Raw genomic sequence first — 12832 nt, forward strand, 5'->3', positions numbered from 1 at the left:
TAACTTCGATGCCTCGCTCGGTGACTATGTAGCCCAGGAAGCAGCCACTCTTTACGCCGAACAGACACTTGGTTGAGTTCAGCTTTATTCCATACATCCTCAGTGTTCGACAAGTTTCGTTGACTGTTAGGATGTATACTAAAAGCCTAGCTTTTGGTATAAACATTTATCTAGAAATAAGAATCACATTGGTCAAATGTCTACATTTATGATAAATGTAGTTGTTCAATTAATTTATATTGTAGATAATATGGTGTGTGGTGTCACACACAGAGGATCATGTTATCAGTACCTTATAAATTATAAACAGTAGCTCACGACCATGATGGAAAGGAACAAACCATTGGAAGGTCGTAGTGTAATTAGGTATTAGTTTATCTTAACTATATAATTACACTAGTACACTTAGAGTGTATTGAGTAGGACCATTAGAGACCGTTTCTTTTATACTGACTTTATAAAGGAACAAAGACCTCAGTTATTATGGAAGTGTGTGCTCTTAATCCTAATATAATAACAAGCACATATATTTGATATTTATTTCTTTAATTTATCAATGGGTGAGATTTAGTTCGATAAATCAATAAGCCCGATAAGTTGGGAAATGATATCGCTTATAGTGTGTGTTGTTGATTATAGAAGGAAATTGTGTCCTAGTAATCTAGGTTGAGAATGTCCCCAAGATGAGCTCATAAGGATTGTCATGTTAAACCCTGCAAGTGGACTTAGTCCGACATGACGATGAAGTTAAGTGGTACTACTCTTGGAGCTAGATATTAATTAAGTGAGTTGTCAGTAACTTACTTAATTAGTGGATATTTGTTATCTTAAATACAGGGAGACTAACACACTCATAATAAGGAGCCCAAAAATATAATTTGGGATTGATGTGGTAGTTCAATAATAGTTCTCTAGTGGAATGAATTATTATTGATAAAATTAAGTTGTGTATTCGGGGCGAACACGGGATGCTTAATTTTATCGGGAGACCAAAACCAATTCCTCTTCTCGGTCCCTATCGTAACCTCTTAATTATAAAGTACTATACCCACCTTCTTACCCATCCTATAGGGGTCGGCCAAGCTAGCTTGGAGACCAAGCTAGGGCCGACCATGGTTTGGTTCATGGGTGAATTCATGTGGCCGGCCCTAGCTTGAACTCAAGCTTAGGTGGCCGGCCCTATTAAAATAAAAAGGAATTTTAATTTTAAAATTTTTCTTATGTGGATAACATGATTTAAAAGAGAGTTTAAAATTTTAAATCTTTCCTTTTATAAGATTCTACAAAAGATTAAGAGAAGAGTTAAAATCTCTTACCTTATTTGTAGATTAAAAGGTTGATTTTAATTTTGGTAAAAACTTTCCTTTTAATTATGTTCATGATTTAAAAGAAAGTTTAAAAATTAAAAATTCTCTTTTATTAGTTTCTACAAAAGATTAAGAAAAGATTTAATATCTTTCCTTATTTGTAGATTAAAAGGAGATTTTAATTTTTAGAGATAACTTTCATTTTTGGAAATTATCCACATGTTTAAAAGAAAGATTTTAATTTATAAAATTTCTTTTTATTAACCAATCATGAAGGGATTAAAATTATTGGAGAAATTTTTATAAATTTCTAGAAACAAATTAGAAAGTTTTAATTTTTTGTTTTAATTAAAACTCTCCTTGTTTTGGGGAAAGAGGTGGCCGGCCAAATAAATTGGAGAAGAGAAAATTATTTTTAATTAAATAAATTTTCCTTTTCATGGCAAAAGAATTAAGGAAGTTTTTATTTAAATTTCCTTATTTGCCAAGACCAAGGATTATAAAAGAGGGGGTAGATGAGGCTTCATAGTGAACGACTGTATTCTTTTTCTTCCTCTCTTTTCTTCCTTGGTGCGGCCGACCCCTAGAGGTTCCCCTTCTCCTTCTCTCTTCTCCTTCTTGTGGCCAAGACTTCATCATCTCTTGGAGGTATAGAAGTGGCTGGATCTAGCTTGGAGAAAAGGAGAGAAAGGAGTCTTGTTTCTTGCATCCTTTGGAGCTTGGTTGGTGGAAAAAGTTCTTCATCCTTTGGAAGTTTTTGCTTGGCCGAAACTTGAAGGAAGGAAGAAGAAGGTGCCTTGGTGGTTCTCATCTCGGAAGATCATTGCCCACACAATGTCTGAGGTTAGAAGAGGAATACGGTAGAAGACCTAGAGGTTTTTGTTTGCAAAAGAAAAGGTATACTAGTATTTAATTTCCGCATCATACTAGTTTTATTTCTTTGTAAAAATACCAAATACAAGAGGCATGCGATTCTAGTATTTCGAATTAGTTTTCGATATTGTGTTCTTTTATTTTTCTTTTACTTGTGCTTCGATTGTTCTTTTTGGTTGACCTAAAGTTATTTAAGGAAATTAAATATTAGCTTTCCTTAAAAGGCTTTGTCTAGGCGGTGGTGGTTGTTCCCATATCCAAGAAGGCCGTGTGCCTCGCCATGCAGTCCTGGAAGCCAATTTTGGAAATTAATATTTAATGGAATTAATAACCTAGGTGATTTGGATCGAACGTGTTAAGTTTCGCAGGAGATCCAAGTCTAAACCTAAAAGAACAAATAAATTAAACTTTGGATCAAACGTGTTAAGTTCCGCAGGCGATCCAAGTTTAATTTAAAAGAACACATGGTAGCTAGGAAAAGGTTCAGACGTTTGTACAAAATTTTTGTACAGTGGAACCATTAGGTTTTTCCGAGTAGCAACCAACATCTATGCACAGGTCAGCAACTCGGAGGGATTTAATCAGTATATCGTCGACGTATACCTCTATATTACAACCGATCTGCCGTCGGAATACCTTGTTCATCAGCATCTGGTAGATGGCTCCAGCGTTCTTGAGTCCAAACGGCATGACATTGTAGCAGTATGTTCCGTCGGTCGTAATAAAGCTGACTTTCTTTTGGCCTTCTCGGGCGAGCGGCACCTGGTGGTAGCCTTGATAGGCATCGAGCATACAGATGAGCTCGTAGCCCACCGTCGAGTCCACCATCTGATCTATCCTGGGTAGGGGATAGAAGTCTTTTGGGCAGACCTTGTTAAGATCACGGAAGTCGATGCAAACTCGCCATTTGTTGCCTGGCTTGGAGACTAACACAACATTAACTAGCCAACTCGGGAATTGGACTTCCCTGATATGGCCGACCTCCAGTAGCTTCTCTATCTCCGCCTGGATGATTACGTTCTGCTCCACGCTGAAATCCCTTTTCCTTTGTTTGACCGACCGAGCGTCCGGTAGAACGTGAAGTTCGTGCTGACCCACGCTCGGGGAGATGTCGGGCAGCTCGTGTGTCGACCAGGTGAACACATTGTGATTCTATTTGAGGCAGGCGATCAGCTCTCCTTCTTCTTCCCCTTCAAGTCGATGGCGACGAAGGTCGTGGCTTCTGATTGGCTCGGGTGGATCTGGACCTCCTCTTTTTCCTCGTATACCAGAGTGGGAGGCTTTTCAGTGATAGCATTTACCTCTAGCCGTGGAGTCTTCCGAGCGGCTTTGGCCTCGGTCTTGACCATCTCTACATAGCAACACCGAGCGGCGAGTTGGTCGCCCTTGACCTCGCCCACTTGGTCATCCACTGGGAACTTTATTTTCTGGCAGTAAGTTGACATTACCGCCTGGAACTTGTTGAGGGTCGGTCGACCCAATACGATGTTGTAGGCTGATGGCGCGTCCACCACTATGAAGTTGATGGTTCGGGTCCTCCTCAACGACTCTTCTCCCAGTGAGATGGCCAGCCTTGCTTGGCAGATCGGTAAAACTTCGTTGCATGTGAATCCATAAAACAGGGTCGCCATGGGCAGTAGCTCGCTTCGATCGATCTGTAGCTGATCAAACGCCTTCTTGAAAATGATGTTCACCGAACTCCCCATGTCGATGACGGTCCGGTGAATGGTGTAGTTGCCGATCACCGCTCGGATGATCAAAGCATCATCATGAGGGATCTCTACACCTTCTAGATTATTGGGGCCGAAATTGATCTAAGGCCCTTCGGCTTTCTCCTTGTTGCACCCCACGACATGGATCTCCAACTTCCGAGCGTATGCCTTCCTGGCTCGGTTGGAGTCACCGTTGGTCAGTCCACCGGCTATCATGCCTATCTCTCCTCGGGAAGCATTATTCCTATTTTCTTCTTCCCGAGCGGACGATCTATCTTGCTCGACTGGAACCCAGGATGGATCAATGTCTTCCCCCCGCTGATGTTGGTGATGGTGATAGCATTTGGACGCCCTTGTGTCGTCCCGACGCTCAACGAATCTGCGCCGTGGTCGATTGGGTGAAGGTGATCGACGACGGTATCCTCTCGGAGCTAGTCGGCTGACAATCGGTGTCAGTCCTGTTGGAGTGTATACTGAAAGCCTAAGCTTTTGTAAACATTTGTTTTGAATAAAGAATCACATTTGGTCAAATTATCTACATTTGTTTGTAGTTGTTCAATTAATTTATATTGAAGATAACATAGCATGTGGTGTCACATGCAGAAGATAATGTTATCAGTACCTTATAAATTATAAGCAGTAGCTCACGACCAAAATGGAAAGGAACAAATCATTAGAAGGTCGTAGTGTAATTAGGTATCAGTTTATCTTGACTGTATAATTACACTAGTACACTTAGAGTGTATTGAGTAGGACCATTTGAGGTCGTTTCTTTTATACTGACTTTATAAAGGAACAAAGACCTCAGTTATTATGGAAGTGTGTGCTCTTAATCCTAATATAATAACAAGCATATATATTTGATATTTATTTCTTTAATTTATCAATGGGTGAGATTTAGTTCGATGAATCAATAAGCCTGATAAGTTGGGAAATGATATCACTTATAGTGTGTGTTGTTGATTATAGAAGGAAACTGTGTCCTAGAGATACTAGGTTGATAATGTCCCCAAGAGAAGCTCATAAGGATTGTCATGTTAAACCCTGCAGGTGGACTTAGTCCGACATGACGATAAGGTTGAGTGGTACTACTCTTGGACTTAGATATTAATTAAATGAGTTGTCAGTAACTCACTTAATTAGTGGACATTCGATATCTTAAACACAGGGAGACTAACATGCTCATAATAAGAAGGAGCCCAAAAATGTAATTTGGGATTGGTGCAGTAGTTCAATAATAGTTCTCTAGTGGAATGAATTATTATTGATAAAATTAAGTTGTGTGTTCGGGGCGAACACGGGATGCTTAATTTTATCGGGAGACCAAAACCAATTCCTCCTCTCGGTCCCTATCGTAGCCTCTTATTTGTAGAGTTCTATACCCACCTATACCCACCTTCTATACCCACCCAATAGGGGTCGGCCAAGCTAGCTGGGGAAACAAGCTAGGGTCAGCCTAGGTAAAAGTTTGGGTGGCCGGCCCTAGCTTGAACCCAAGGTAGTGGGGCCGACCAAAATAAATTAAAAAGAATTTTAATTTTAATTTTTTTTATTATGTGGAAGAAATAATTTATTAAAGAGAATTAAAATTAAATTATCTCTCTTGTAAAATTTACAAAAGATTAAAGAAAGAGATTAGATCTCTTTCCTTATTTGTAGATTGGTGAGATATTTTATTTTCTCTTTAAAAATTATTCACATATTGATAAAATTAAAATTATAGAAATTTCTTTTATTAACCATGTAGAGATTTTTAAAGAGAAATTTTAATTTTAAAATTTCCGGAAACAAATTAGGAAGTTTTAATTGTTGATTGAAACTTGTCCAATTTGTTCTCCAATGATGTGGCCGGCCAATGTAGATTTAATTGGAAAATTTTATTTTATTTTCTCAATTAAATCATGTCAAGGAAATTGAGGAAATTTTATTGTAATTAAATTTCCTAATTTGCCTAGGCCAAGGAATATAAAAGAAGGGGTGAGGGTGCCTTCATGAGACACAACATCTATTATTTCTCTCCCTCTTTTGTTTCTTGGTGTGGCCGGCCATCCTCTCCCTCTCTTCCTCTTGTGGTGGCCGAATCTCCCTCTTCCATTGGAGCTCTTGTGGTGGCCGGATACTACTCGAAGAAGAAGAAGAAGAAGGAGAGAAAGCTAGCATCTCTTGGAGCTTGGTTAGTGTTTTGATTTTCCTCCTTGGTGAAGCTTCTTCTTTGTTGGCCGAACCTAGCTAGGAGGAGAAGAAGGTGGTTGGTGGTTTCTCATCTCGGAAGATCGTTGCCCAAACAACGTCCGAGGTTAGAAGAGGAATACGGTAGAAGATCAAGAGGTTTTTCTACAAGGTATAACTAGTAATTTTTCTTTCCGCATCATGCTAGTTATTTATGGAAATAATACCAAATACAAGAGGCTTACGTTCTAGAATTTCGAATATATTTTTTCGATGCTGTGTTCTTTTGTTTTTTCTTTTCCTTGTGATTTGATTGTTCTCTTTGGTTAACCTAAAGTTATTTTAGGAAATTAAATATTAGCTTTCTATAAAAGGTTTTGTCTAGTCGGTGGTGGTTGCTCCCATATCCAAGAAGGCCATGTGCCTCGCCACGTCAGTACTGGGAACCAATTATGAAAATTAATATTTAATGGAATTAATAACTTAAGGAGACTTGGGTCGAACGTGTAAAGTTCCGCAGGAGATCCAAGTCAAAACCTAAAAGAACAAATAGATTAAGTTTTGGATCAAACGTGTTAAGTTCCGCAGGCGATCCAAAATTTAATTTAAAAGAATACATGGTAGCTAGGAAATGGTTCAGACCTTTGTACAAAATTTTTGTACAGTGGAACCTATAGGTTTTCCGAGTAGCAACCAACAATTGGTATCAAAGCTAGGGTTTTGCCTCTGTGTATTTGGTATTTAGTTTAATTATGCACATGTCATACATAATTTAGGCAGGTTAATAGTAGGATGTGCTAACTTTGTGGATGCAGGATCCAACTATTATGGCTTTTAGTTATTATGTGTGTGATTGGACCCTTGGACATGTCAAGGGCATTGCCTGTGTGTGCATGATTGTATTAAAATACAGCAGGAGCTGTATTTAGTTTATTAGGATTTTATTTTTGATCTAGATACATGTACATTCCTTTTATGGAATATAGGATCAAAAATATAAAATTCTATTTATGTCGCGGATCGAATCTTGCAAAACGTGGAACCTTCTAAGGACCAGAGGCGCAGCGGAACTAGGAGCAAGATGGATGCGACAGCTAGATCCGGTGGCGGTGGCCAAATATGGTAACAGCTTGGGATGACAACACACGGAGGACAATTAGAGATAAAAGCCATAATAGTTGAAAATTAAATTTTCTATTTATTGCTTTTATATTATGCTGTGTGTGCATGTTAGTTTACAAGTTTTAGTAGGCTAGCATAGTTAAAATTCCTCATTTATAAATAACTAAATGGGAGAGAGATTTTTAAATAAATCCCATGGTCTCCATTACTGGTTTGTAAGTGATGCAAACAAGCTTGCGCGTTGGCTCTGAGTGCCTTCCTCCATAACGGATGAGCTTGTTTGTGGATCACTAGAACAGACTTCCATTTTTGGATGACTATAGGAAGTTAATTAAGAGCGTGTGATCTTCCCCAACGGAAGGGGCATAATCTTATTAATGGACTTAGTGTCAAGTAATGGTATACACTTAGACACATCTAATAGTATCCTCCCCATCGGAGTCACTGCTATTATTTGTGTGACTAAAAGATACCAACTATTAATTTTATTTGTCAAAAAGTTAGGTTGACAAGATAATAAAATTAATGGGATAAAACCCTCCTTTTACAAATGTTGAATTTGTATACGTCCACACTAACGTGGCATACAAAATTCACGGTGTTTTAAGGTGTTGGTTAATTTAAAATAGTATTGTTTGAGGAATCAATATTATTCTAAATTTAGAGTTCTGACCAAAAGTTATTTGTGATTCTTAGGATGACTTTCAACCCACTGTCCATCATACTTCAACAAAATAGACTTACTGGACCTAATTACATAGATTGGAAAAGAAACCTGGATATTGTTCTGACTGCTGAAAGCTATAAATTTGTACTGACTGAACCTTGTCCTGATGCACCCACTGGTGAATCTACCCAAGAGGAGATTGAATATCATAAGAGATGGGTAAAGGCAGATGAGATGGCGCGGTGTTACATTTTGGCTTCAATGTCAAATGTATTGCAACATCAGCATCAAGATTTACCAACAACTTATGATATTATGAACAATCTCAAGGAACTCTTTGGTCATCAGGATAGGGCTTCTAGACAAGAAGCTATGAGAAAGATAATGACAGCCACCATGCAAGAGGGTACTCCTGTAAGGGATCATATCCTAAAGATGATGGCTTATCTGAACGAGATACAGATCCTTGGAGGAGAAATTGATGGGGAAACCCAGATCGATATGATCCTCCAAACGCTACCTAGAAGTTTTTCGAAATTCCGCCTGAACTACAACATGAATAAAAGGATATATTCGTCACAATTCTCAAATTCACTATGCTGAAAATGGTTCTACTTCTAAACCGAAAGGAAAGAAGAAGAAGAAACAAGCTGGCTCAGCAAAGAAAGTGAATAAATCTCAGAGTACGGGATTTAAAGCTGGAGTGTAGAAGCCCAAGGGCAAATGCTTCATCTGCAAGCAGGCAAGACATTGGAAGGCAGACTGTCCTCGTAGGAATCAAAACAAAGGTATATCTTATGCTCTAGCTGTTGAAACATGCTTAGCGGTGTTATCTACCAGCACCTGGTGTGTAGATACGGGAGCCACTGATCATGTCTGCAATTCCTTGCAGGGGTTCCAGGAAACCCGACGACTATCTGAAGGAGAAATTACCGTCTACATGGGCAATGCTACTAAGGTGGCAGCTGTTGCAGTGGAAGACGTCTACTTATCTTTTAGTAGAAATAGAAATTTGGTTTTAAAAAATTGTCTTTATGTACCCAGTTTTAGAAAGAATTTAATTTCAGTTTCTAAACTATTTTTAGATGGATATTCAGTTTCTTTCAGTAACGATGTAGTTATTAAAAGAAATAAAGTGATTATCTGTTCTGGTGCATTGGTTGGCAATTTGTATACTTTAAATCCAAATTCTTCCACAAAGCAAAACATGGAAATTTATAACTCATCTTCTAGTTCTAATAAGAGAAAAGAACCTTCGGAAATGAATCAAGCATATCTTTGGCATCTAAGGCTTGGTCATATTAACTTAAGTAGGATTCAGAGGCTTATAACCGATGGACTTTTGAGTTCATTAGAGTTGAAAAATTTTCCAACTTGTGAATCTTGCTTAGAAGATAAAATGACCAAGAGGCCGTTCAAGGCCAAGGGGTATAGAGCCTAAGAAGTGTTAGAATTGGTTCACTCTGATTTGTGTGGTCCTATGTCTGTCCAGGCAAGAGGAGGTTTTGAATATTTTGTCTCTTTCATAGACGATTATTCAAGATATGGATATATTTATCTAATGCGCCGCAAGTCCGAGTGCATTGATAAGTTCAAAGAATACAAGGCTGATGTGGAAAAACGATTAGGTAAAAGTATCAAGACACTACGATCTGATCATGGTGGCGAATACCTCTTAGGAGAGTTTATGAATTACTTATCAGAGGCTGGGATTCAATCCCAATTGCCTGCACCTAGAATGGTGTGGTAGAGCGAAGGAATAGGACTCTTATGGAGATGGTTAGATCGATGATGAGTTATTGATACAAATTCGTTTTGGGGATATGCTCTGCAAACAGCAGTATACGTTCCGAACTTAGTACCTTCTAAATCAATTTCTTCTACTCCCACAGAATTGTGGAATGGGAAAACCAGTCTAAGACATATTCAGATTTGGGGTAGTCCAGCATTGAAACCAGATCTTGATAAGCTAGAATCCCGTCAGAAGTTCGCGTGTTTGTAGGATATCCCAAAGGAACGAAGGTGGTTTATTTTATAGTCCTAAAGACCGAATGTCATTGTTAGCACCAATGCCCAGCTTTTAGAAGAAGACTATATAATGGATCACAAGCCCAAGAGCAAAGTTGTTTTAGAAGAACTTAGAGAAACACGTCTATACCAACAAGACAAGATGAAGTACCACAAGAGCGCAACACGTGTCACACATGATACACAACCACGGACTGTGTCGTCGTAGTGGGAGGTTGTAAGGCAACCTGAGAGATTCATGTTTTTGGGAGAGTCTTCGGACTTGATCCCGGGTAAACATGAACCTGATCCACGAACATATGACGAAGCACTCCAAGATATAGATGCAGCATCTTGGCAAAAGACAATGAATTCTGAAATAGAGTATATGTACTCTAATAAGGTCTGGGAGCTTGTAGAACCACCTGATGGTGTAAAAGCCGTTAGATGCAAGTGGATCTACAAAAGAAAAAGAGGGACAGACGGGAAGATGGAAACCTTCAAAGCTAGGCTTGTTGCGAAAGGGTACACTCAGAAAGAGGGAATCGATTATGAGGAGACCTTTTCACCGGTGGCCATGCTTAAGTCTATCCGGATACTCTTATCCATTGCTGCTCATATGGATTATGAGATTTGGCAAATGGATGTCAAGACAGCTTTCCTTAATGGAAGTCTTGAAGAGAACATCCATATGAAGCAACCAGAAGGGTTCATTGAAAAAGGCAAAGAGCATCTAGTCTGCAAGCTCAATCGGTCCATTTATGGACTAAAGCAAGCTTCAAGATCTTGGAACATCCGGTTTAATGAAGTAATCCAGTCATATGGATTTATTCAAAGTCCGGATGAGTCTTGTGTATATAAGAAGTGTAACGGAAACGTGGTGGTATTTCTTGTACTATACGTAGATGATATTTTGTTAATTGGCAACAATGTCAAGGTATTATCAGATGTAAGGGTATGGTTGTCCAAACAATTTGATATGAAGGACTTAGGAGATTGTGCACACATTCTTGGGATCAAAGTTATAAGGGATCGTAAGAAAAGAATGTTGTGTCTGTCCCAAGCTTCATATATAGATACAATCCTTGCTCGTTTTAGCATGCAGGATTCCAAGAAAGGTTTCTTACCTTTTAGACATGGAGTAGCTCTGTCTAAAGAGATGTCTCCAAAGACGTCGAAAGAGATAGAAGACATGAAAGCAGTTCCTTATGCTTCGGCTGTAGGAAGCCTAATGTATGCAATGCTATGTACGAGACCTGATATCTGTTTTGCCGTGGGCATGGTCAGCAGATATCAGAGTAACCCTGGACAAGGACATTGGACTGCGGTAAAGCATATATTAAAGTACCTGAGAATGACTAGAGATTATATGCTAGTTTACCAAGCAGACGATCTGCTCCCTGTGGGTTACACGGATTCAGATTTCCAATCAGATAGGGATAACAGTAAGTCTACATCAGGCTATGTGTTTACTTTAGGAGGTGGAGCCATTTCATGGAGGAGTGTTAAGCAGAAATGCGTTTCGGACTCAACCATGGAAGCTGAGTATGTAGCAGCCTCTGAGGCAGCTAAAGAAGCAGTATGGCTCAGGAACTTTCTAATGGACTTAGATGTGATTCCTGGTTTGCCCAAAATCATCACAATTTATTGTGATAATAGCGGTGCAATTGCAAACTCAAAGGAACCACGAGCTCATAAGGCAAGTAAACATATAGAGCGCAAGTACCACCTGATACGAGATATCGTGAAGCGAGGAGAAGTTGTCATCGCCAAGATTGCATCAGCGGATAACCTGGCAGATCCTTTCACTAAGGCCCTTCCGGCGAAAGCTTTCGATCGGCATGTGGAGGGAATGGGAATCAGATGTATGGTAGAAGATATGGCAGCTTAGTCATTAGTATAAGTGGGAGATTGTTGGAGTGTATACTGAAAGCCTAAGCTTTTGTAAACATTTGTTTTGAATAAAGAATCACATTTGGTCAAATTATCTATATTTGTTTGTAGTTGTTCAATTAATTTATATTGAAGATAACATAGCATGTGGTGTCACATGCAGAAGATAATGTTATCAGTACCTTATAAATTATAAGCAGTAGCTCACGACCAAAATGGAAAGGAACAAATCATTAGAAGGTCGTAGTGTAATTAGGTATCAGTTTATCTTGACTGTATAATTACACTAGTACACTTAGAGTGTATTGAGTAGGACCATTTGAGGTCGTTTCTTTTATACTAACTTTATAAAGGAACAAAGACCTCAGTTATTATGGAAGTGTGTGCTCTTAATCCTAATATAATAACAAGCATATATATTTGATATTTATTTCTTTAATTTATCAATGGGTGAGATTTAGTCCGATGAATCAATAAGCCTGATAAGTTGGGAAATGATATCACTTATAGTGTGTGTTGTTGATTATAGAAGGAAACTGTGTCCTAGAGATACTAGGTTGATAATGTCCCCAAGAGAAGCTCATAAGGATTGTCATGTTAAACCCTGCAGGTGGACTTAGTCCGACATGACGATAAGGTTGAGTGGTACTACTCTTGGACTTATATATTAATTAAATGAGTTGTCAGTAACTCACTTAATTAGTGGACATTCGATATCTTAAACACAGGGAGACTAACATGCTCATAATAAGAAGGAGCCCAAAAATATAATTTGGGATTGGTGCGGTAGTTCAATAATAGTTCTCTAGTGGAATGAATTATTATTGATAAAATTAAGTTGTGTGTTCGGGGCGAACACGGAATGCTTAATTTTATCGGGAGACCAAAACCAATTCCTCCTCTCGGTCCCTATCGTAGCCTCTTATTTGTAGAGTTCTATACCCACCTATACCCACCTTCTATACCCACCCAATAGGGGCCGGCCAAGCTAGCTTGGGAAACAAGCTAGGGCCGGCCTAGGTAAAAGTTTGGGTGGTCGGCCCAAGCTTGAACCCAAGCTAGTGGGGCCGGCCAAAATAAAT

This window comes from Zingiber officinale, chromosome 4A (assembly GCF_018446385.1).
Source record: "Zingiber officinale cultivar Zhangliang chromosome 4A, Zo_v1.1, whole genome shotgun sequence".
Lineage (NCBI taxonomy): Eukaryota > Viridiplantae > Streptophyta > Magnoliopsida > Zingiberales > Zingiberaceae > Zingiber > Zingiber officinale.